We start from the raw sequence: 25,773 nt of genomic DNA on the forward strand, positions 1-25,773 counted from the left end.
CGTGTGGTGCCGGGCGATTACGCAATGCAGAAGTAATTTATTAATGTCATTCTTTGTTATTCTCAGCCGAAAGGCGGTATCGCAAGCGTAAATGAGTTGGCAGAGCGCAGCGCTATGTCGTCTGCTGCCAGGAGCTCGCACGATGCACGCAACAGGAACGCACTGCCGGCACTTCTCAAGTAGCGAGCGCGACAAAACCGTGAACTGGTTCTTAGGGACACCTTTACTAGCCGGCTATATCAATTTTCCATCTTTTTTCGCCCTTCGTCATCGGCTCGGACATGACTCGCTCGCCGCCGCGCTGCCGCTGTCCCTGCGATAAGCCCCACGGCGCGTCGCGTGATAAAAGCAATGGAACTTGAAATCGAACATTACGATACACGGGCCCTGCATTGCCTGCGCGAAGTCAAATCGAAGAGTGTGGTTCTGATGATGCGCGCTGTGCCGTAAAATTGAGCAACAAAGTGCGGCACTCCCAAACCAGAGAAAGAAAGGGCAGCCAAATAAGAGATCTCCACAATATCTTCCCGTCCTGACTGTATAGTTTTATCAGCCGAACGAAGGAAGTGCTGAACCAGCCTAGGTTGAACCCTTCTGACTACTGAACGGCGATCTGCGAGCTATTCACGCTGGCGATAGCACTGAGAATTGGATGTCACCATGCAAATATCTCCTTGGCATTGTCTTTGAAGCTGAGGTCACGGGAAAGCTGACCCAGCCCTTCAACCGGCCAACACAGTAATTGCGAGAGCAACTTTGTGGGCAGTGTCGGCAGCAGAGATCTAGGTCATTCCGATGAATGCTTCACGTCCGACCGACCTCTGGGAGCTGCAGGCCGGTGGCGATGAACCGCAGCGCGCAATATTCCTTCCTCTGCGTGGAATGGCCACTCGTACGCTTGCACCTGAGTCCCCTCCATTTGATAGCGTAGCCTGCAAAAGGTTTACTTAGAAAGCCAGCAAGGGCGGTGCAACTCATTATCCCTCACTTCTTCGAACGCGTATCGCGCTTCCAGCCGTGGTAGACACCGAAAGAGGAACGCCAAACAGACGACGAAGGCAAGTAATAGCCTCCGAAGCAACCAACGCACGCGTGCGCGACGCCCGCGTGTCTCCGGGGTCGCGCGACCGGCGCGCGCGGCCACGGTCACAAGCCAAAGCCAAGCCACAGCAACGGAACCCAAAGGGGACTACCCCTTCGCCGGTTCCTACGACCGGTTCGCTTTGAAGATGATTGACAGATGCGTGACGTATTCAAAAATTGCGATACCGCCCCGCTGCCTCTGACGACCTCAGACGTAATCAAAATTTTGGCCAATCAGGTGAGGCCAAAGGAAGGGTTCCCCAACCGAACCGTTATAAGATTCGGCCCCAGGTTTTTAGTATTCGTTCGCGAAGCGGGAATGCGGTAACAGCACTTCATTCAGGCTCAAACAGGCGCATTTTTTTTTTCGCGTTAGTGACTCATCACGAATAAAATTTCATCGTGGGTTAGCTATCCGTCCAGCGTTGTGATGTACTTGTCGCGAACCGTGGTGCACTAAGGTGCATGCATTGAGGACGGTGGCGCACGCTCCGAAATAACATTTGCGATAGGATTTTAGTGAATTGATGACCGCGCAAATTTCCGCCCTATGACGCGGCTGAAATTGCAGTAAGTGAAATGATGCAGTCGTTGTTTATTTATTTATTTACTTAGTTTTAATTTTGCTCGAGTTGTAGTCATTATGTCTCTATAATTTTGTATAATATGGTTAGTGACTGCGCAACTACTGTTTCATTCAACTTCATTGTTTTGTGGTACACGTTCGATGATTCAATGTGCTGCCTGAACAACCAACAAGCACGCTGCGCTTAGGTTGGACAGGAAATGAAAACCTATGTACCAAATCAAGATAAATAAAATTTTTGATTTGATTTGATTTGATTTGTTCACATGGAGGCACCATTTGTTGTCTCATTACGTGTGGCTCATAGACGTAGTGGTCGAACGAGCTAATAGTTGAACAAACGCGTGTAAGCGAACGACTAAACGAACGACGACTAAACCAGTGAGTGAAGGAGCGGATGACAGCACGTTTTCTTTATGAGTGCTGCTCGACTGCATATTAACCTACACACAGTTTAAAGCGAACATTGTTTAACTGCGCGAACAAACGAACCACAAAGACAGCAAGGGACAAGGACGGGCGCAGTCTCGCCGCTATCTACCAACTCGCCCAACAACAAGTTCTTCAAAACACAGTTGAGAGCTTACACGAATTAACACGTACGTCTCAAAGACTTATGATGCTGTCGTTCGGTGACGAACGCGGTTTCGGGGGCGCACGTACACTTTTCCTTTGTAGCGCAAGTCCACCGGCCGAGAGCCAATGACGAGTGCGAACAAAAGAGGCAAACAAAGCTATTCAAGGCCAGGCAAACAAGACTATATAGTAACCACAAAATGCAGAGTTGCTTTCCTGAGAGGAGTTTTCAAGCTCGAGCCTCAAATTTTATCAAAAGGCATGCGCTGAATACTAACGCTATCGTAATTATGTTTTCGCAAGCAGCCTCGCGTGCCTGCGAATTCAAGCCTGCTGGCGTACAATACGATTAAGCGCACCGAATACCAACGCAGACTGGTGATACAAACAAGGTACACGTCGCGTAAGACCATAATATGAGAGGCTCGCCACTACCTCGTATTGTCGTGTGGAGAATGTTGGTCTGAAGTTCTCCCTCCCAATTAGATGAAACCCTGTCTTTCTTCTTAACCCGTAGTGATTACCAGACGGCATCGAGAAGCGCTTCTTATCATTTCTGAAACTATTTTGGCATACGAAGGCGCAGCAGCTTGTGGTGATCGAAAATGCCGTGAAGCGACGTCGCCCTTGCCACAAAACTTTGTTCAAGGCGTTCGCAAACCAAATACAGAAGAGCAACGACACGAACATGCGCTCGTCACCACTCCGTAGACGCTTATCAAGCGAAAATGGCGCGACTGTAAGCAAACGAAGCCGGCGCGAGGGCCCACGTGATGCCATTAAGCCAATAGCGACGCGGCGTCGGCCTCAGCCGGAGGACGCGAAAAAGAAGCGGCATACTTCAAAGCGTGGCGCTACTTTACGAAGTTTAAGAGGCTTTAAGAGTGCCTGGATGCGCGCGCCCCCGAGGGCGCAGCGGTGGCGAGCAGGCGCATAGAGGACACCCTAAGGACGTGCGCTACTCTGGCAGCATGTCGTATTCATCGTCGCCATAGTCCGTCTTTCGCCGCACTGCCTTTTCTTCTCGCTCTTTCCCCATACCCTCCTCCTCTGTTCTCCGCCTGTTGGCTGCTGCACCCACCCCCTTCGCTTTCTTTGTTGCGCTTGCTTGGCTCTCACTGTATTTCATCGCCCGCTGAGCTCCGCTGAGCACTCCTACTTTGCTGCGCTCATTTGCTCGATTAAGAGGTACGACGCCGAAACTGGCCGCAGGAACGGGCGCTTGAGTGCTGAGCTCTAGAAAAGTACGGTTTTGGCCTGTTTAGAACACGGGGCCGCTGCGCTGGTGGTCGGAGAATCGAATCCCGCCACCGATGCACTTCACTTTTTTTTAAGTGAATGCGAATCTACTGGGCAAAAATCCGACCAGCGACCGACCGACCGACAGACAGGCCGACCGACCGACCGACCGAATCAGGCAATGTTATAAATAAAGAACGCTTCACTTTTTAATAAATATCGAAATACTCTAAGCTGCATCTGTTACAGTATATACAGCGGCATATGCAATAGAAAAGTTTAAGCCGATATAAAATTCCTCGTTGTTACGAAGGTTCTACAAATGTCATACAAGATAACACTGTATGTCAGATTGATGTGAAACGCATCAACATGGCCACTTTAGACATTTCTACAGAGAAACGTTTTAAAAAATTTGGGTTAGCCTTTTATTGCTTAGTCACGCACTTGTAAACTTACATTTGCACAGAGTAATTTCTATATCATATTTCTGCTGATGACTTCATGCAAAAGTCGTGTGTGTGAAGCTTCGGCACAGCGAAATTCCGCGCAGCTGCTACTTCCCGCAATGCCAACAAGGAAGGTAGCATGGGCTATAGATTACAAAAAAGAAACTGGTTGCTGTGTTTGTTTCCGATGGACGGCTCTTGTATTTCCGTCACGCCAGAGTTAAGTAGAAAACGAGTCGATACGGTGCCTAAAGCGACGGCACCTGCCGATCCGCTGCAGATGGCCCGCTTGGCTGTGGTGTACCAGGAAACGAAAGAACACTGCGCTTCACGAGAGGTTGGCGTCTGCGGTGCGGTGGTCTTTCTGTTGCCAAGCCGACATTGCCGAAGGGTTTCGACGCCAGTCGTCTCCTGTCAAGACGATGAATCGCGCGGATCGAGTCGGCATCAGGCTGTACAGGGTGAGCACGAGTAGCACGAGCACTGTGGCCAGTGCCACCACTATCCAGGGTAGCTCGTGACTCCACCACCGGCGCGTGTCCGATGGATTGCCGCTCACTGTGACCTTGCGAGGGAGATCCTTGGCTGGTCTATTTTGTCGCCGGAATACCTGCGGGAAAGAAAGAAGGTTTGGTGAGAGGGAAGAAAGCTCGAATATTGAGGACTCTGTTCATATGGCTGCCAGCGATTCAGCAACCCTGACTTACATATCCGCAGCACGCCTCTTGCACAGTACAAAGCGCCCTCTTGACTTCACCCAGCACCGGCACACAGCGCTCCTCATTGATCTGAAGATGACGCAGCGTGTGGGCAACGGATTGCCCCCTATTTCATGAAAATGCCCATGCGCTAGAATTGCTCGAAAAACGAAACATCCTGCCAGTTAAGATGCTGGACACGTCTATTTATATATCTCAGTACCTTTAATGTCTGACGGCACTACAGGAGTAGTGCCGACAGAAAAAGAAGTACGGGTCATTAGCAGTTAGAGCATAAAATCAATGCCAGATTTAAAAGTGGATGCGCTGAGGTTGGTGACGACATAGGTAGGCTTGTGGTTTCATTCATTGGCTTTTTCTGGAATGAATGAACGAAAATACAAATTAATGTGAAACAAAATTTGGAGGAGGCTTAAGCTTCACTTTTAAGTGTGGAAGGCGATGCCATTCAAAGGTCCCTGACGGCTTCTCACGCTTCCCGGCAACTGCAGGTTATGTAACCGTATTGTTTACCGCGATACGCTGGCGGCGAACACTATGTACGAAGGCGAGCGGGCGGGTTTTCTGGCACAAACGCGGCCTCTTGCGTGTGCCGAGAATGCGAGGAGGCCAGCGGCATCTGAATGGCGGTGTTGCAAGGAATCGAGAACAGCGCGCCGCTCTATGAATGGTAGAAACGCTGGAAAAGGGGTTTGGGTTCAATTTTCGCATAACAGAATTATGTTTTCTGACATATTCACATTAGAATCCGACGCTCTCGTGTCTGTAGGTTGTCTTTAGGTCGTACTTTACGATTTTACTGGCGCATCTTACTTTGAGGAATTTGTTCAGTAACGCCTCTGAGCGACGCGGAAGGCCTGCGTGGTTGTGGATCGGAATGACTTTTCGCCAAACGACGCGAGAAGCCGACGCCGGATTTTATGCGACATAGGGCCCTCAACGTTGTCGCAAAGTGACGACAAGCTTGTAGCGGTGGTTAATACTATATGATGCATGAATTGGCTCACCTATATAATCAGCGAAGGCGGTCAGACAATGGCAAAGAAGACTTTCGAGCAGAAAAGCTCGTGAATTCTGCCGATTGGCTCTAAAAACTTCCAGCTAGAAGACCTAAAGATAGACTGACCGCGTTTGGCCAGTTCCGTGCTTTGATCCCGTAATCTAGGAAACTAAATGGAATTCATTTTTGGCTCTGCAAACGCGGCAAGAGTATCCGGTTTGCGTTTACTAAACAACGTTAATTTCTAGAGATTAAGCTACAGCTTATGTTTAGCAGGAGATTACACGTACTGTACTTTCTTTGAAATAGAGTGCTGGCCTTTCAGCACTACAGTGTATGTAAACCTAGAAGCGGAGGGTAAAGTGACCAAATAGCCGAGAACCTTCTTCTAGAGTGTTCCGATCAGTGAGAATATTCTGTCCTTTTTTCGGCACACAACATTTATATTGATTTGGGTTGGTAGATTAATTCAATTGAATTGAATTCTGTGGTTCCACGTGCCAAAACCACGATTAGGTTATGAGGCACTGCCGGTACATTACATCAGTCAATTTGTTGCCCCAACAGACATTTTTAAATATTGCAGAAAGGCGAGCACACACAAAAAAATAAGCTATACATAACAACTACCGGGTGCGCAACGCATTTGAAAAGATAATAACGACTTCACCAGGAACAGCAACATTTCATTGTAAAATGCATATACTTGATCTAAATATTTTCGCATTGTTTCTTTTTATTGCTGATCTTCAGACTGTTGACTAAAACCGTATCTAGCCGCAATTTTGACTAGAGTTGGATCCGATAACTGCTGCATTTTCTAATCAAATAGGGTTTGTTGATCTTGGAAAGTTATTTCGCAATTGTTAACCTTAGCGAGATTTTAACATTGCGCGGCTGTTTGTTAGCCGTCCTCTCAGTGAGGCCCCTAAAAAATAGCAGCGTAGCAGCTTTATAGGGCGAACTAGAATGCCACGTGGAGGGCGACGTGGCAGCAGAAGTTCACGGCCAGACTGTCTTGCGTCGCCCAGGCACTGTGGGAGCAAGCGAATCGTTAGGAGTGATGCAAAATGACATCGTGCACTCAAAGCTTGGTTGTCGACTCTGCCACTTCAAATTATCGACAACAATTAGCATCTCAGGGTTCTCGCTCCTCATAGCCTACACCTTCTTGACGAAGTGAACCGCCTTAATGGCACCTGACCAACGGCAGCGCTTACTTCCCTTTGGCTAAACTGATGAGTGTTGATATAAACTGTTGTCTCGCCCAGAAGATAAAAAAAATTGCGAAATTTAAAAAAGAATACGATGTCAAGTCACTGTGGTTGGCCCGCAGGACAACTGCAGCAGTGTACAGCGTAATGTTCTGTTTCAGACTGGAAGCCGATACTCCGGAATGAACGTGCGGCATAGGTAACAGAGGGGTTCATGAAGACAACTTTAAGCGCCTTGAGAGAAAATGACAAATGCTGTTTATAGTGCTTCGGAACCGCGTCCTAAGGTGCCTCGCGTACCCGCTTTACTATGCGGCGTGCGAAAAATGCCTGCCTCGAATGGGCGGACTGTTGGGCTAGCAGGTATGGCAATATGAGCAAAGTAATGCACACCACCTGATCCCGTACTTTTGTTGTTCTGTGTGTTTTGCTTATACTTCACTGCACATGATACATGGGTCATGCTGGAGAAATGTTCATGTTTGAGTGCTATTGTGGCTAATACATTTTAGTAGCCAAAACATAAGCCAGAAGAGGTTTCGCACAGTGATTTTCGATGAGGCTAACTTTCAAAGGACGTTACTTCTTTCGCGTTAGCTAGGTGCTTTGCCGTGCGGCAGGCTCGTCTTAGTAGCTTTACGAAGGAACACACTGAAGATTTTAGTGAGAGTTTACCACGCACATTTTGCCTAAGTATAAAAAAGGAAATTTAGAAATCTCTCTTCAGTTGTTCAATCGAATATCACAAGAGTATAGTTGTATGCGGTATTATGAAATTTTCTGTACCTCAAGTTTTTAAATCTCCACACAGCATATATCGACATCTATAAAAGCAGGACGATAATGTAGGGCTGCGCTAAGCATGAAAGCAACTCATACGAAACGCACGACGAATTTCAATGTGAAATAACAAAAGTATACACATATACTTCATTTTCTTCTGGAACCGCACGAATGTACATAGCTGCACCCTTAATCAAGTATAGCGTCACGGTGGACCCATGCTTTTGAAGGGTACCTGTAGCGTAGATTTCAACGTGCTACACTTCCTTGCGCGCTTTAGATGTGACTTACGGTAGAAAATAAATCATACGCATGATGGAAATGGCAGAAAACCTCTCTTCGCACACACACGCACACACACACACACACACACACACACACACACACACACATATATATATATATATGTATAATATTAAGAGAAACGTAGATACGGATACCAAGCAGTAATATCGAGGTATTGTTATTGTCTGTATACCGTACAGCTGTAGTTACGGGGAAACAAAGGCGCCGAAAGCAAAACGAAAGCGGAGCACACATTCACGTGCAGTGTAACAGGCACAGGGTTTTAAGCGTGTGTTTAGCAGCGTCGATTTGATGTAAGTGATCATGCAAGGCTGCTAAGTTTAGTTATCGCATTTCTCAGCTGCAACAGCCCTGAAAAGCCACTGACGTGAGTCAAGTGCAAGAAAACACAGTGCCTAATCACCACGTTTGTCTGAAAATATTTTCTTCCAGGTCGCGCAGGCTACATAGAAATGGTGAATGTATCAAATTGGCATGATATAATGTTGTTTTTCGCTATATACATCACCCATTCTATTACTATTTATTTCAGCATCACCACTACGAAAATACAGTGATGGTCAGGGCCACGAACTAAGATCTACCAGGCAATGTAGAAGGTGCTTTTCAATTGGCTTCAATTCTGTATAAGCGTTTAGACATACAAATCTTCAACTTAAACTTTAAAAAACTTTAAACTTAAAAATAAAGAGTACAGAAAACCCCACGAACAGACCCTAGTGTTATTCCAAGCGTCACGCGATGCGGTATTCTTTAAGGTAACAGACGCGCAGGTAAAATGCCCGATCTGGCATATCTAGACATTCCAATGCAAAATCATAAATACACTGAGGAGTATTTTGCGCAAATGCTATTTAAGAAATGGTATTTCCTCTCTCCACACGAGCATAGCCAATTATTATTACTATGAAACGTCTTGAGGCAAAGATGAACTGTTGTTTCTTCAGTAGGTGCGACCTGTCAAGCAGCCACTATGCAGCTTTTATAATCATCTCGTCCCCCTCCCTTCTGCACATCAGCCTACTTCTGCTGGAAATAAGCTTATGGCTTAGCTTAGTGAACACCTTTTACGCGACAATAGCAGCTGTCTAGCTACCTATGATCTGCTCTTTCATCAACAGGTCCTGACATCTTCTTCCAAATGCATTTGCAAAAAGCTGGGAACACGGCTCCTCATCAAAAGTGAGCCCATTCATCTGGCTTTAAATAACTTTATATTGCTGTAACAAGCTAAACACCAATTTCAACAAATCTGAGGAGAGGAGAGGGAGTAGACAGAGAGACAGAGAAATGAAAGAAAGAAAGAAAGAAAGAAAGCAAGAAAGAAAAAGAGAAAGAAAGACAGAAAGAAAGAAAGAAGAGAAAGAAAGAAAGAAAGAAAGAAAGAAAGAAAGAAAGAAAGAAAGAAAGAAAGAAAGAAAGCCATTAAGGCTATCTAGAAAGTAAATTATGCGGATCGTACGCACTGTGAGAATTGATATAAGTGAAGCTTCCCTTGCTGTTCGCGCTTACTGACGGTGATTGACGGTAGTGTTTATGGCGAATGGTTACATTCATCAGCGTTTAGTGCAAAAGAAGAGCGGCTATAGTTGATGTTAAACCTTACGTACCTCTTGTGCATGTCTACGTAGCACACAGAGCACACAGCGAGATGTGTTTTCCGGAGGCCTTATTGTGCACTATTGTTTATATCCTGAAAGAAGTTTAGCACTACCATTGCCTCCACGGCGCGACTCATCGTGGCAGAAGTAGTAAACGTTACTTAAATTCTGAGGCTTTACATGCAAGACCCACAGTCTGAATATGGGGCAAGTAGCAGTGGGGGCCACCGTTTTAATCTTGAGCACCTGGGATTGTTTAATATGTGCCTAATTCTCAGTACAACGGTAGTTCTGCATTACAGCCCCGTCGAAATGCGACTGCCGCGATCGGGTTCGAACCCGTAACCTCGAACGATGCCGTTGCCACAAAACTACCATGGTGGTAAAGAAATGATAATTTGACGGACGGCCGCTTCCCTACCGTGGTCAAGACGCTGCGGTGGTTTAATGCGGCTTTGCATCCCCTCGCGCTACGTGAGTCGTCCACGTGGCAGCATTGCGCGGCGTTCATTTTTTTCAGGAATAGTACAAACGTACCACAGCGCGTAAATTAATTTTAAATTTATCCAGTTTGTCCGCAACTGCTGCCTTGTCTGGAAGTTGCGCTTCGTTACCTTACGTCACCTTTTCCGTCTCCCGCCCTTCCCCCATTTATACGAGTAAAAAATGACGAGGGTGTTGTTCACTCACTTTGTGACTGCGTTGGTTCCACCCATTCACACCCTTCTCTCTCTACTTCCTGTTGACCACTCTATCTATCTCCCCTCTTGACCGTTGCAAGATAGTAAAAACGTAAGCGTTGCAGTTCTGCTATGCTTTTGTGCGGGGTGACGGATAATTACAGTAGTTGAGAGGGTATTGTGGCGATAAGATGGGAAGGTCGAAACGAGTTTCCCACTTCTCCTTTTCTTTGTGCCGCGCTCCTACCTGTCATGTATATACATGCTGTGAACCACCACCTGACACGGAATACAAAGCAGCGACATAAGTAGCAGTAGCAGCAGCAGAAACAAAATGGAAATTCGAAGGAAGGGAAAATAAAGCTTTAAATGCCAATTAGCTACCCTGTACTGGTGTGAGGAGAAGGCGATGTAAGAAGCAAATCTGGAGAACTTACCGCCACTTCCCAGGCTGGATCCATTGCGTTTGTGCTTGCCTTCGTTACGCCTCTTCTTCGTCGTCTTTCTCATAAATGATTATGTATGCTCCAAACTAAGAGCGTGTGCCCAATGTAATAAACAAGAATTTTTTTATAATTATTGCCTGTTTTTTACTTGAAAAGGTTCAGATATGTAGAGCTTCGTAAAAATAGCAGAGGCCCTTGCTCCCCTAGTCACAATTCAGCGATACGACTTTTTAAACAAAAATAATTATGAGCATATGAATGCCACGCTGCAAATGATCCGTCCTTCGTGGTGCATTTCGTGTAACTCAGATGTCTGATGACGCAGAAACACAAACAGCATCGTCTTTCTGGTAAAATTGTTTTGTATATTTTATGCACGATTCACGTGGAAGGGACGCACATAATGGCCTCCAAGATTGGGAACTGTGCAAGGGAATGTTATACGACTGAGCATTCAGGCCATGCATCTATTGTATCATTTTAAGGAGGAAGTTGTAAAAGTGAGGGGGTTAAAAGGGTTAAATAAGGTTACAGACAATGCAACACGCATAAACATTTACTTTCTCGTTTTCGCATATAGTGTAGTATGCCTCCAATCGTATGTACTCCATCAAAAGACATGTGCACTAAAAATACAACAAAGAAGTACGGCTTCAAGGAGAAACCACCGTATCACTCGTATGGGGGCAGAATACAGAAACGCTCGTATGCTGTGTTATCATTGCATGTTAAACAGAAGCTGAAGGGTTTTCCAGAAAACATGAGTGAAGAGCTGTACGTAATGGTTTCTAGGCCTCCGAATTCGAATATCGCATCGAAATTGAGCGAAAGAAAGCGCAAACGGACTTTCTTTCGACGAAAATTGTAGCAGCATACTGGGGGCAGCTCGTCCGCCTCGTTTGCGCCTGTGATTGGTCGTGCACCTCGTGACGTCAACAATGCTACCTACAACGTAGAAAGTATAGCATGCCACACCGCACGCTCACTCGAGCTCAAGCGGTTACACTCAGAATGCTACAGACACATACCCCACGCAAAACAGAGTACACCATTACATGCCTGAGCTCTACGACAAGTCTTATTGCACCAATTGCAATACATCCCTTGACGTCTATCATTTACTCTGGCCGTGCTCGCAAGCTCACATAAGCTGCGAATAGGACAAGCGCAAGTTTGAAGCAGCAGTCCGGAGCGAAGAACTAGCTCCCCAACTCTGGGCCGTCCAGCAGGTCCACGACGCCGCCAGGAAACTCAACCTCCCGGTTCCGTCGTGGGAGACGCCCACTCCATGAAAGCCCAAAGCTCTCGTGGCCTGCAGGACCTCGAATAAAGTTGATTTCCTTCCTTACTTTCGGGCCGACAACTGCCGCTACACATGAAGCACGGCGAAAGGTGGCTTGGCGCTGTTGTTTTGGTAATAGTAAATTTCGAGAGCTTGTGTTTCTGTAAGGACTTCGGTGTTGCTCCCTACATTTACGAGCCGATTGCGAGGAGCCGGCCTCTCGAAGAAGCAAAAGATGCTGGTAGCAAGCAGTGGTTTCGACGGGAACGAAAGCCAAGTGTTAGCATCTCCTCGTGTTAGAAATGTTCTTTGGTGAGTATGTTTTTTGCAAAGCTGCATTCAGCGATCCAGTGAGTTTGTTTCCGTGCAAACAGCTGTACTGTTATGTTCCTACATGCCTCCTCGTGGAACGTAAGCGGGGATGCGATCGTCGTAATTTGTCCTCTGCCCCAAAGCGGTCCGCAATCTACACAGATGGTTTACACGTGTAGTGACCTTCATCAGCGCGCCATCAGCACGCTACTCGTAACCGGAGCCGTAAAGGCGGCAAATTCCGTCGGCTACGTGAGGCGGCCGGTTTCTTTCTGTGTGCGATAGAAGGGGAAATCTGTGTGCGAGAGAAGGGTAGCGCCCTGGCGTGCACTTTCAATGACATTCAAATTTTACACTTGCGCTGGGTAGCTGCATGTAGGCTGTTTCACAACACGTGTGGGAATAGAAAATTAGCGGCAGTTTGCGACAAAACCTGCGTCAAGGCTGGCAGATAAACATGCACCTTCCATTCAACATGCTAAGACAGGAGCTAGCAGTAAATCAAAATCCAGGTTTGGACGAGTTCGTGTGTTCATAAGGTCTTGCAAAACCAGTTACGATCCGTCCACCCGCACCCGTACCGTCTTTGTGTTCGTTGCCCCGACCTGTTCGCGCTGCGTTTAGAAAGCCTGCTAGCAGCAAGTCGTACTCTCACTCATTAACGCATTATTGATAAACTCTGGTAGTAATCATCGTCACGAAAGTAGTTAGAGCACAGCACTATTGTTCTTGAGCGCTTGAAATTCTTTCGATTTGCAGCAGCCTCCCGCTTAGGTGAAAGCTTCTTGTCTTGCGGGAAGTAATGGAACATCGGACATCGTCGCGGCCGCTGTAGTTCGTGTCACCGTAGGCTGCACAGAACGCCGGTATGATCGGCCCACCACTCCAACTGATGCTGCGCACGTCAACTACCGCTCTACATACACACAAACAAAGGAATGCGCGGTCGAGCGAAACAGATTATGATGGCACGTACGCAGAAACAGGCACGGTCAGGCACGGTCGCGGAGACTGCGAAGGAATGAAACACCAGTGCTGACGTCATTACGCCACGGTTTCCGGTCTCTGCTCGCATCATCGTCAGCAGCAGCGCGCCGCGCTCGACGGGGGGCGGAGCGACGCCGCAATTTTAATCAACGATTACGTCGCTCCTAAGTGACAAATCCCCCCCCCCCCAAATTTTACCTGCATGGTTTATAAGCTTCCCGCATCCATATATGAGCGCCTTATTGAATTCGACAGACTTTTCGGTTTCCCTTTAAGTGTGGGCATATTGTTGAAATACTTCCGGACCACCCTTCACCCGTCTTTACCTGTGGCACTGTCAGTACAACCTTCAGAAGCAGAATAATGCCGCAGCATAGGAGCCCAGGGCCTGACGGCATCAGCAATAGGCTACTTAAAGTAACGTGCCACATGTCAACTACTTTATTAGCACTAATATTCCAGTAGTCTTTGGAACCGGCATGTCTTCCCGACGATTGGAAAATAGCACACGTCATTCCAGTATTCAAGTCAGGCGTCCCACGTGTCCCAACAATTATAGACCAATCTCACTGACCTCGGTTTGCTGTAAACTGTTAGAACATATCATTTAGACGCACATAATGTCCTACCTAAACGATAACAATCTGCTGCTTGATCAAGAAGACGGATTTAGACGCGAAAAGCCCTGTGAAGCAGAGCTATTTGAACTTGTAACCGACCTTCATGACTTCAGGCACGGTTTGTGCTATATTGATGCCATATTTGTAGATTTCTCGAAAGCTTTTGATCAGGTGCCCCACAGACTAAACAGCAAGGTTCGCAAGCTGCAATTTGACGATAATACCGCGTATTGGATTGAAGAATTCTTGAGCGGTCGGTTTGAACACGTCAAGATTGGACAACACATTTCTCGCTGTACTTCGATGACATCGGGCATGCCACAGGGGTCAGTCTTAGGGCCGCTTCTGTTTTTAATATACATTAATTACATAGCTAACAATATAACTTCTAGTATTCGCCTTTTCGCCGAAGACTGTGTGATATACAGAAAAATAACTAACCCGCTTGACGTAATGCTCTTGTAGGCTGATATATTCTGCTTACATGAGTGGTGCATATTGTGCAAATGGAGATCAACATGAACAAGACAAAGCAGATGATGTTTTCTACGATCACTAATACTCCTGCGAATACCTATTTAATTAACCACAGCATAATTGCAAAAACAATCTGTCATTTAAGTATCTGGGTGCGCACTTCTCGTCTAAACTAACGTGAAATGTTCACATAGAGCGTATAACAAATAAAGCTTTTAAAAAATTAGCTCTTTTAAAACGTCGTTTGTCGGCTGCCAACGCTGAAACTAAGCTATATGCCTACTCAACACCAATTAGATCAGTATTAGAATACGCTTCCTTAGTATGGCATCCACATAGCACTGATCTTTCAAGCCAGCTTGAATCTGTGCAGAACAGGGCCGCCAGGTTTATTGTATCAACATATTCATCTTATCAAAGTGTAACAGCGTTGAAGCGAAGGCTTAGTCATTGTAATCTTGGCACACGACGCAGGATATCTCTTTTACCATTTTTTCACTCGATGTACTGCAGCAATAGAGATTTCCCAGTTAGGAATATTCTCCTGGCGAATGATATATCTTCACGAAGAGATCATCGCCTATTGAAATATCGGAACTCGCCATTTATGTTGTCAGTAAAAGAGTGGAATGATCTGCCAGGACAAATAGGTACTCTTCTGATGTGTTATCCTTTAAGACAATATTACTGATGCATCTGGATCTAGTCGACATTCAGTAATCCTAATCCCGTCGATACGCTTGAAATCCATATTTTGTATGGTATACCTCTTGATTGTGAGACATCTGTAGTATTCTGCTGTTTTGATTTGTAAATGCTCCATTTATATTGTACTTATTATAATTGTTATTTTACTTGGTGCCAGTAACCTCGTTCTAGCTTATGAGTGTATAATAATCCTCCCCCTATGTTATGCCCTATTGGTCTTTAGTGTATTGAAATAGATAAAGAAAACAAAATTTTTTAAAATAAATTCTTACACATCAGAATCGGCTGGTTTGCTTGCCAGAAAAAATTCGAACGCATAATCCGGCAAAGTTTATAACAGCAGAATGTACCGCTATTTGAATGAACTTCGTGCCTGTGGCTGCAAATGCCGCATAGATTTGAAATTTTACTTATCACAATACACTCCTCTATGTCGGGCGTGTTGGCATTAGAAGTGTATTAACATTTCAGTGCTGGAGAACAACGATGAAAGGAAGAAGTACACATAACTATTCGCTTCGCGTTTACGTCTCCTCTCGCTCCTTGTCGACAGGGCTAAAATATTGTCGAAATATGTCATGGTGAATGATTTATTATAGCAGTGAAATCATTCGACAGTGCTATCTACTGGTTCATAAAGAAATAGCCTAATAAATTCTGCGGAACTTCGCAAATGAAGGAATTTTAATTTCAAGGAATAATAGTGATTCAACCGAGTTACATAGGCAACCTACGAGGCTTCTTTAGAGCACAGCTTCGCATGGAAAGAAAAAATCACCGTAGTCCGGACACCAAACACAAGATAGAGGTGTTACCGTGGTGGTGGCTCTACAAGCTGAGAGAAGCTGGAGGCTCGTGGATGGCACAGCGATCCTGACTCAATCGACAAGTCAACACAGGGCAACCTACGTGAGAAATGTGTTCTTCTGAAGCCCGCAAGGTGGAGAAATATTATAAAAGAAAACATTTTTAATAACCCGAAAACACCTCGAAACTAGGAGGGCGAATCAGAAAGTATCTGCCCTTATTTTTTAGCCAAAGTACCGCTGTAAATACGATGTCAACATATCCACTCAGAGGTGGACCTTTCTTGGACCGGCCCGGCCTTATCTGCCGGTAGCTCCATGGCACAGCGCGGCTGTCAGTTGTTGAACATTATGGTTGTGCTTCTCAGAACCACGGCGTACGAGCAACGAAATAAGATTCCTCTTCCATGGAGCAAGGGAAGAATGCCCATCCAAATCCACAGGGGAATGCAACCCACGTATTGGGAAAGGTGTCTCGTTTTAAGAAGTGTGAGGTGGTGGTGCTGTGAGTTTGCAAAAGGGCCGTGAAGACTCGCATGACAATGGGCGCTCGGGGAGGCCGCGTGTGTCGCTGACTGACGACAACCGCCCACAAGCGCCGTTCATTTCACTGGGAGAGTCAGGACCATCCGCCATACAGGCCGGACCACGCCCCCAGTGATTTCTACCTTTTTGGTTTGTTGAAGATGTTCCTGACAGGACAGCGATTCACGTGCCGCGATGAAGCCAGGAAAACAGTTCGACGGTGGTTCCACAAACAGCGAGATGAATTCTATCACTGTGGAATCTCAAATTTAGTGCTGCGATGGGACAAATATCTGAACCGGTTGGGGGAATATGCCGAAAACTGTGTGAGGTACATCGAATAGTACATATACATGTAAGTACATGTATGTAGCCTACTTTCGCTAATAAGAATAGGGGGGAAATACGTTCTAGTAAGCCGTCGTATGTACGTTTTGTTAAAAAGAAAACTTTCCAAGAACCATTCATCGTTGCCCGGTGATCTATCCCACGACCAACTTATATCAGGATTGCTCATTCTATCATCCGTGCTAACCATGAACCTAGGGTACAGCAGAGAAGAACCCAGTTAATCGACTTTTACCAGAGACATTAAATGTGGCGAATTAGCTCTGGTATGACTATGCCAGATGGAGATTGTTTCATGATAGAGATCTTTCACATCCGCGAAAAAAACCTTTAAAGCTTGATTTTCATTAGCTCTTACAAAATTTCAAACCTGCTCAGAACTTTTTGTCATGAAAGTGTCAGCGATGTCAAGCAAGTTCAGTTTACTATGAAAGTACCAGGCAGCAAATTTCCGCCACGTGCCTCTCTCAGAAAGTGTCACTCTAAAGGGTAGACCTTCTTTTTGAGTTTTCGCGCTAAATTACTTCCAGAAAAAGATCCCTGCTTTTTTTGATGTCGTTCAATAGAGCTTCACCATTAATCTTCTGCACAATTCTAGTGCTTTTGCTCTGACCTTCAATCGATCAATGAATCAACCAATCAATTTTTATTATTACACGAAAACATTATACAGATAGTGGTATACACAAGGAGGTCCCATAGTTGAAACTGAATTGGGACCTCCTGTTCATGGTTAACATAAAAGTTCGTTTGGCAAGCAATGGCAAATGGCAAATAATGAGATACAAATCTAAGTAGATGAAGTAATTAATAGACAATATAACTGCAGTAAGCAATATTTCGAGACTAGATAAAACTGAAGTTTTATCTAGTTTCTAAACTAAGCTAAATTTACGTTGCCGCAGTAACGTAAATGTGTTTTCTCTAATTAAAGCTGTCTAAATAGCGCTCATAACAGTCTCACATAAGCTTTAATGCGAAAAATCTGCGAAGCCCTCTTTCTTATCAACAGGCAGCGCACATAGAGCATGGTGTATCAAGTATGATTTTTAATGTTTCGCCGGCAGTTTCTGACTTGGAGGGTTACAGCATTTCAAGACGTGGATACTTTCGTAGTTCAACCTGGCGGTTTTGCCCTCTGGATATTGCCTAGAGACCTGACGCACAATTGATAAAAGTTCAGGCTTCTTCTTTGAGGGTTGTTCAGGAAACTTTATTCAGAGCCCCGAGCGCCGAGATTTTGTGCTCACAGATAACAAAACCTGCTGGTTCTACGAATGTAGGGCAAGTAAGCCATATTTTCCAGTTGCATTTCACGCATACTAAACTTGGATAGAAAAAGGAATTGCGAAGATGTAAAGCGTTGAAGAAATCATGCAAGGTGGAACTTGCTAGTATGCACCATACCTTCGGGCGCCAAGCCTCACGTTTAAGCGGTGCTGCATACCCAGCCACGTGCTTCTGTCAATCGCAGAAGGATAGCAAAAAAGGTTCCGAGCAGCTGGATGGTACAAGCACCGACATAAACAAAAGAAAGATACCTGTCACCTCCTACATACATAGTATTCTCCAACAGATTAAAAAAACTCAGGAGCCATTTCACTCTGTGAAGCTGGATCACCAGCAAAGCTGTACATCACACAGGGTTAGACAAGGGTACATTCATTTATTTCCAACATTTGGTAATGGCAGTGACGATAGCTTTGTGATTACTGTCATCATACATAGATTGGTTCGGTTACAACCTTAGACTTAATCTTGGCGAAAGCCTAACCTTTAGACGACCGTTGTTGATTAGTTGAGTCGCTTAGATTGGTGTTCGGGTGGCGTTCTCCGCACCTTTAAAATTGGCGAGCATTTCCTAACTACTCAGTCACGTAAAAACATAATGTGCCTTATGTGCAGTCAAGCACAGGAAAAGCTGGGTGAATTGTCCGCGCGGGGTCATTTATAGGATACCGCAATCGTTGCATCCACCAGACAAGCATATATCTGAACGACCACCTACGGCAACACACGAGCAAGCTCCGCAATGGAAAAGATGCCTTCTCTGCGCAGCACTGCCGTTCATGCATGTTGTCTCGCGGAGTCGAGAACACCATAACGTTTGTAGACACAGGGACATGATCTTGGAGTGTAGCGCGAAGTGAACACGGACACAGAAAGGAGCAGACAGGACGAGACAGACACAGGGATGGACGCGCCTGCCGTAGCGTTGAAGCTACACAGATGCCACATTAGCCTGGCTGATGCGTAAGCATGCCGTCATTGTCCACATCTGAGAAGGAAACTAGCTGCATGGGAGGCACCAGCGAGTGCATAAGGCGATAGCACAGTTTGTTAGCGTTTTTTCATCATTCTGTGGCATCTCTTCAGTAAAGAAGCTGGCTTGTTTTGTTTTGGCAGACTACTTATTTCCGAGTTTTGCACAGAGGACCTCAGTTGGAAGGCGCGCTCGTCTCTTTCTCACTCTTCGTCGAGTCGCTCTTTTGCTTCGCGCTGCCAGTTCCCCAGTAAAGACGATTTAACAATTACCCCATTCTGCTGCCCCTTTATATATCATTCCGCTATCTTTGCTCTATAAACAATCGTGGTACCTTCTTTGTGAAAATTTTACTGCTTCTCATTATCAGCATACATTGTGCATTTCCCGGTGAATCGTTTTCATACCAACTTACGTCACTCAGTAGCGCATGTTCTATTGGGCCGGACACTCTGCTTTTCTGATGAGGGAACCCTGTTAAAAAGCAAACGCCAAATCAATTTGGGTCACTAGTTACGTCAGACTTAGTATGGGCCTTCTTCAACGAACATCTTCGACACCAACTAGGTTTACTGGGTACGTGCCACAAGCTATGTGCTTCTCTGCAATTAACCACTTTGATGCCAACTGGGGTCAATAGGTATGATGCATTGGGTATGTGCGGCTCTTCCATGAAGTTTCTTGACGGCAACACCAGTCACCGAGTATGTGGCACTCGGGTATGTTCCACTCTGCAATGATAACAAAATTATTTAATAATTATCTTTTGCAGGGACCTAGAGACCTAGAGACCTTGCTAGAGACCTTTAGTCAAAACCCAGAGCCATTATCCGGGCACTTAGACAAGAGTATCCGGGCATTGTTGCGAGAACAAAATGAGATAATCCGGACAACCAGTTAAAGCTGAAGAAAATGCGGTCTCTGGCTCCCAACCTTTTGTACGGGACCGCAGTACATACGCTCGGTAATGCCCAAAAAATTACTAAAGAGTATTGCCTCCCAGCTCACCCTAATGTTTGTTCACAATAGCACTCAAGCTGTAACTTCTACTATGCTGAAGTTTAATCTATCCTTTCCAATAGCGACCTTCAGAAGGCAGATACAGGGCAGCATACACTTGAGTGTCATCTTTTGGCGCTAAGACAGGGTTACCTGTGCTCTTTTCAACGCCAGCGGTCCGTCAGCTCTGCAGTGCGGGTTTAGCGACGACTCGAGATATGGCGCCAGACTACGTGACCAAGTCGGCAGCGTCCGGTGCGCCGCGGATGCCTCTTTGGCCGAGATGAGGTTCAGTTCAAAAGAGGTTCCTGTGCTGTGGTGCGGTGTGGTGTGACGGGGTGTGCTGTTGCGAACGTGTACTACACCCATTTGAGGATTCTGGCTAGTATCATCTCCAACCAACCTGCTTTGCCTGTAGCCATTTCATGCTTACTCTCGATTACGGGAGAGGCATAATTTTTTTTTACGTTATCGCGTGTTTTACGGCAAGCAGCTTGTCCTCAAGGTTCATTGATTCGTGCATCCGAAGTGCAAAAACAAAAAATACAAAAACGGAAGTTTTCGAGCATACATACATACATACGTACATACATACATACATACATACATACATACGTACGTACATACATACATACATACATACATACATACATACATACATACTTACATACATACATACACCTTTATTTCATCAGCTCACAACTTATTACACATATCGTGCCCGCACAAGCGCAAGTCCCTTGTGGGCTGGTCACGGTGCAATAGGCTAACGCCAGTGCGACTCCTAGTGTACGGTAGCAGAACGGATATTGCCAGTTGGTTTCAGAATGGTCGGATTCTTAATAATAGAGCATCAAATAGTCCACTTCTGTAATAGTGGTAGTTGGTGTGTTCTGGTCATCATCAAAAATAAAAGCAGGTATGCTACTTCTTTTCCGGTCTGGTGAATGTCACACCTGAAAGAGGCGGACCGAAGCAAGGTTCAGACATCCTAGCTTACTCTCGAAAGAAAAACGAAGTAGCCAAACTAGCCAGACTTCCAACAGCCGATCACGTTAGGGCTCACGCACTTCCCGGCGTATCACTGGGAAGCAGTTGTGCACATTGAGGCAATCTCTAGGCGTGTTTGGTCTGTTTAGCTCCTTCTCCAGGTGGAGATAAATAAAAAAAGGCAATGACAGCTGCAGCACTCTAGCCTTTCTGCAGCCGTCGTGTTGGCGAGATGTAACAGCGCCGCCGTGGGCAATGTCATCACGACGAATGTTGCCTCTTGTGCTGCGCGGCTATTTACCGCTACGCTCTGCCGTTCCTCTCTGGCAGATTCTAAGCCACACAGGACTGCTAGGCAGTGTATTATCGTTTCATGCACTTTCTTTTCTCTACTATGCTTTCTTTTATATTCTCAAGCCTGTCCTACGAATGACAGACGCAGTGGGGATGGTGGCCGACAAGAACGGTGCTAACGCGCGTACGTGGACGGCACTTCAGCGAGAATCTATGACGTGCCGCAGTGGTTCCCTGCTTCGGTTGTTTTTGGCGTTCCAAAGCAGAACAGAAGCAACAAAACTAACGCCGCCCCCCTCCTGCTGGCAATTTAATGCTGTCCTGGAAGACTTATGATGTGTTGACACCTGCTCGGTTGCCACAGCCTCGTGCAATTGCTGCCTGGAGTCTCTTTTGAAATGTGAGCCAGGAAGTTCGGCTCGGTGCAATTTAGCCGATTGTTACGGTGTTATCGCAATAGTATTTCGGCTTGCAAGTCCAATTCGTTGGGAGCATCAATCGTCTATTAGAAAGGTAAATTCTGGTTTTAAACGTGCCAAAACCGCGATATGATTGCTGGACACGCGGCAGCGGGGACTCGGGATTGCTTTCTGACTACTTGAGATTACTTATCGTGCACCTAAGCAAATGTATACGAGCGATTTTACATCTCTTCTTCACCAAAAACTTCGTGCACCATGGCCAAAGCCAAGCACGAACGCACGACCACAAACTCAGCAGCACAACGCCATACATACCAAGCTCAGCGCTGGGTATGCATTTATCAAATGGGTTTCTGTTATTTGACAATTACTATAGTAGGAATAACTGCTTAAAATTAGTGTTACCCCCCAGGAATCATTACCCTTCGGGAGCTTGCTTTCTTGATGTGCACCTACATTCTTTACATGAAATTCAGCGTTGCATCGTAATTTAAGTGCGGTCGCCGTGACCACCAGTCGAACCAACAAAGTCGTGCGCAGCATCCGAACACCGGAGCCATTCAACAACAGGGACAGTAAATAGAAGTATTTTTAAACATACTTTACGCTAACAGGTAAGGCATGATTTGCCCAAAGATGAAATACACAATATATTGAAATATTATGCGTGAATTTGGCTCATTGTGCTTATCGTAATTGATTTCTTATGAAGTATATTTATTTCAGGGCTACCTTTAAATTTTACATGCCTCCTCAGCTTCGCCAGACCCCACACGGGGTATTAGATAAGAGGTGGGATTACAACAATAGTTCAAAACAATATTATTGTTTATTATTAAACAATATTATTAATATAGCCTATATATACAAACTTATATAGTTCCTTTTTATCGTACTCATATGCAGCTTTATGTAGCTAATATGTTTCTCTGACTTTTAGGCTCTGCACTTGGCTGCTGTTTTCTTTTATTATTGTTGTTACTAGATTGTATGTACTTGATTGTATGCCCCCCTTACTCAATCCCCATGTAGGGGCCTTGTAAGGTATTTTACAAAAAAATAAATAAATAGATATTAGGGTGAGAGAATCGCTGACACCTCTTCTGTGAAAGCAGACGAACTGGTGATGGCAGCGATGTCGCAAGGAAGGCCGTTCCGGTCTACAACTACACGAGGAAAAATGAGGACGAAAAAGTGACAGTGCGTGTTTTGGGGCGAGCGACACTTCATGAATGACCAGTACGACGTGATGTTCGAGCCGGCGGTGAAATGTGTGGTGCGATGGCGAGTGGACTGTAAAAAAAATTGTCAAATAATGATAAGCTGGCGATGCGACGGCGATACAAAATAGTTGGTAAACTACAGTCTGCTTTTAAAGATGAAGCGCTGATATCGTAAGAATATGCTGAGTGAATGAACCTAGCTGCGCGGTACTCTACGGCTTCAAGAGCGTTAATAGGGTAAATTTCATGCGGGCACCAGATAGCAGAAGCGTATTCAAGTTTAGGTCTGACGAACGATTTGTATGCTAGTAGTTTTACGTGGGGAGGAGCTTTTCGAAAATGGCGTTTAAAAAAAAACCGAAGTTTTTGTTAGCAGGTGTTAGAACGTTATTCACATGCGAACACCAGTCAAGGTCGTGAGAAATAGTGATGCCTAAATATTGAAATTATTTAACTAGTTCAATAGGCTTGTTTTTTATTACATAAGAGAATACGAGAGGACTTCGACGGCGTGTTACTGACATTGCTTTGCATTTAGAAGGACATAGTAGCATTAGCCAGTCATCGCACAAATTTTGAATATTGTTTAAGTCGTTCTGAAGCAATACTTCGTTACTTATGCTAGTTATGGTGCGACAGACACCACAATTATCAGCAAATACGCGGATGTGACTAGAGACAATAAGTGGTAGATCATAATTATATATATTAGGTACAGGAGGGTTCCTAGCACAGAGCCCTGTGGAACGCCTGATGTTACAGGAAGCGGATAAGATCATTATTATTCATTTGCACAAATACTGAGCGATTAGTAAGAAATCCTTTTATCCATGTTAGATCATTAAGATGAATATTCAAGTTTGAAAGTTATAGAAGCAGGCGTTGATGAGCTAGTTTGTGAAAGGCTTTTGCAAAATCGAGTAAAATTGCGTCAGTCTGTGTATTAGTGTTGAGGGTTGAATGCAGATCATGAAGAAAGATGGCCAATTCGTTTCACAAGAAAATCCCTTGCGGAAACCGTGCTGTGATGAATGAAAAAATTGTTTGATTCGAGAAATTCCATTAGTTATGACAAACTGACATCTTCCCTGATTTTTCAAGGAACGCTTGTAATGGAAATCGGGCAGTAGTTTAGTGGTGAGTTCCTATTACCTGATCTGTAGACCGGAATGGCCTTGCCCTCTTTCCATTCAATCGGAAGGCTACCTGTGGTTAATGATTGGGAAAACAGCAAGATTAAAAAGGAAGCAGAAATAATTTTAGCGTTTTTTAGGAGTACTAAAGTAATTTTGTCAGGGCCAGCAGACCATGACGTCAGTGAGGGAATCCGCGGGGCATCCGGCTGGCGACCATCGCTGCCCCGCGCTGGCCGAGAAGGTGGCGCGCACCCGCGTGCGCACCGATTATGGCTAGTCTTACTGGGCCCGGCGGCATGGGAGGGCATGTTCCGCGGTGTGGCGGGGGTCACTTACACGTGATCTTTCGATGGCCGCATATTGCGCACAGAAGGCGTGGCCTGCGGCATGATCTCGTTCATTTGGCTTCAGCTAAAGAGGGGGGCCGACGTAATGCGTCCGTTCCTCTTGATCCAAAAAGGGAGGGTATGTGTTGTCCTAGTGACCCTCGCCGCGCATACCTGGTGTGTGGTGGGGCTCTCCATTATTCACTTCCGCGCGGCTTCGCGGGACGCCGTGTTGGGGGTCTATGGTGTGGTGCACGGCAGATGTGGGCGGGGCAGCCTCAGCCCTGATAGGACTGATACTGGGCGTGAGGGCCGGCGATAGGGGCAGGACGTATAGGGCGATTGGTGTGAAGCGCATGGTGGGCGATTGGTATTATTCGTGGGCTCGGCGAAATTGGCATTATGTTTAGGCCTTCGACATGGCGCTTAATCTTAACCTCAAATTCATTCAGGCGAACTTACACCACACTAAACATGCGATGGCGGTGTTGATACGGGAAATGGAGGCCAGGGAAATTTTATTGGTGGTTGTGTGCGACCCTTACATGAGGGCAAATAAAATTCCCGGTATCCCGCCTCATTGTCCTCAATTCAAGTCATTAGAAAATCTTAAAATGGTTGTCTTTTGCGATGCGTCAGCCTATAATTGCTTTAATGTTATGATTTCTACCAATGTCGTTGCGGTCACGTTCTCAGCAACGTATCCCGCCTTCACAGTAGTGGAGGTTAGTGGGGGCCTCACACGGATAGTGAACTGTATTTGGACATGGTTACTGAGTGCCTAGCACAGGTCAAGTCGGGAATGGCTCCAATAGCTGGCGACTTCAACGCCAATCATTCGCTTTGGAGCAGAGGAGAGTACGACAGTAGGGGTGCGGCAGTAGTACAACTAGCGTATCAACATAGGTTCCACATATTGAATGATCCAGACACGGCGTCCACCTTTGGAAATCATTACAATGCCAGCTTCATAGACGTCACCATGGTAAAACGAGCGATGACCTCTCAGGACTATGTGTGGCAGGTCAGCGAGGAAGAGAGCCTGGCCGAACACAAACATATTGAATTCGGCTTTGCCCACGGACATACTATCCATAAAAGAAGGTTGACTTTCCCAGGCTGCACTCGTGTTCTGAACTCTCTCAGTGCGATGAGTTGGTTTCAGCAGGTCCAGGGCGCTGATCTTCGTTCAGGGGAGTCACCTGAATACATCATCAAAATTTTAGGATTTATGTAATTATCACGCTGCCGTAATTTACGCACAATAAAATAGGGCCCGAATACGGCGAATTCCCGTCAGAGCACGCAATTGGCGATGGAACGAAACCGACGGCACTTGATCCGACTTGAAGGCACAGTGACGGGTATACTTA

General features: G+C 45.7%; 1 long non-coding RNA gene across 1 annotated transcript; it reads right to left on the reverse strand.

The window, feature by feature from the left end:
• Positions 1–3,884: 3,884 nt before the first annotated feature.
• LOC126529950 (uncharacterized) lies at positions 3,885–10,749 on the reverse strand. The gene is made up of 2 exons (XR_011894584.1): positions 10,674–10,749; positions 3,885–4,543 (listed from the first exon to the last, which is right to left on the reverse strand). It is a non-coding gene; the product is annotated as an uncharacterized lncRNA (long non-coding RNA).
• Positions 10,750–25,773: the final 15,024 nt, after the last annotated feature.

Source organism: Dermacentor andersoni, chromosome 5, assembly GCF_023375885.2.
Source record: "Dermacentor andersoni chromosome 5, qqDerAnde1_hic_scaffold, whole genome shotgun sequence".
Classification (NCBI taxonomy): Eukaryota; Metazoa; Arthropoda; class Arachnida; order Ixodida; family Ixodidae; genus Dermacentor; species Dermacentor andersoni.